Consider the following 1,245-nt stretch of genomic DNA (forward strand, 5'->3'; position numbering starts at 1 on the left):
CCCAAAATGATTTTGAGTTTTTTTCCACATTGTTCTCCCTCTCTATCCAGGATCTCCTACATAGATCCCCCTCCACGTGGTTGACAGTGGTAGCCAGGCACTATCTAGTTCTTTTGGTCTCATAATCATATAGGCTGCAGATCGCATGGTGTACCAGTTGCTAGGACTAATTGTTTCCATGAATCTTTGGTTTTCTTCATTCTTTGCTCTGGACGAGGAGAGACCTATTGTTGCATCTAGATGGTTGCTTGCAAGCTTTTAAGATCCCAGTTGCTGCTCACCAAAGTAGGAGGTGGAACATTGTTTTGTGTAGTATGTTATGCCAATTGAGCTTGATGTCCCCTGCAACTATGGTCCTGAGCCCACAGGTTCAACTACTCCGTCCCTCTTGGTAGCTGGCTGTGCCCAAGAAGTGACTACAACCTTGTCATTTGTCAGCTCTACTATATACCTGGGAATTCTTACAGAACATACAAATACACTTTTAGCACCATTGTCTGCCAACCCTATACATGGTCTTAGGTACACTCCCTGCTGGATAGACAAACCTAATAGTTCAGCCTGTCCACCTATCTATCTACCCTTATACTCATGTTTCCCTTCACTGACATCACAGTACTATATGTGCAAAAGGGTTCATCTTTGTTGTCTGTACCTCCCATGTACCTCTCTCTGTCTTCCTCTTCCTCAAAGCCACTGTGTTGATCACTCATATTTGGTACATTGCCCTTCTCTTCACCCAAATCAATACTTATCTCTACCTATCTAACAGTGTTCCCTCTCCCCACATCCTACCCCCTGGTAACCAACAAAGAAAATTTCCTTCCATAGATAAATCTCTTGACTTTTACAATAATGGACTAATGCAATATTTCTCCTTCCGTGATTGACTTATTTCACTCAGCATAATGTCCTCCAAGTTCATCCACGTTATGCGGTGTTTTGCAGATTCTACATTATTCTTTAGAGTTGCATAGTACTCCATTGTGTGTATGTACCATAGTTTTTTATCCATTGTTCAGTTGATGAACACCTAGGTGGTTTCCATCTCTTGGCTATTGTAAATAGCGCTGCGATGAACATGGGTGTGCATATGTCTGTTCTTGTCCTAGCTCTCACTTCTTTAGGATATATACCTAGTAATGGAATGGCTGGGTCAAATGATATTTCTAATTCCAACTTTTTAAGGAATTGCCATACTGTTTTCCACAGTGGTTGTACCATTTGACAGTCTCACGAGCAGTG

At 41.8% G+C, this 1,245-nt stretch overlaps 1 protein-coding gene across 1 annotated transcript in view; it reads left to right on the forward strand.

Annotated features, from left to right (window-relative positions):
* PAK1 (p21 (RAC1) activated kinase 1) overlaps positions 1-1,245 on the forward strand; it is a 91,402-nt gene that overhangs the window by 81,180 nt on the left and 8,977 nt on the right. The window lies entirely within an intron of this gene.

This window comes from Orycteropus afer, unplaced genomic scaffold (genome assembly GCF_000298275.1).
Source record: "Orycteropus afer afer isolate SDZICR_OR568_19922 unplaced genomic scaffold, OryAfe1.0 scaffold00074, whole genome shotgun sequence".
Taxonomy (NCBI): Eukaryota; Metazoa; Chordata; class Mammalia; order Tubulidentata; family Orycteropodidae; genus Orycteropus; species Orycteropus afer.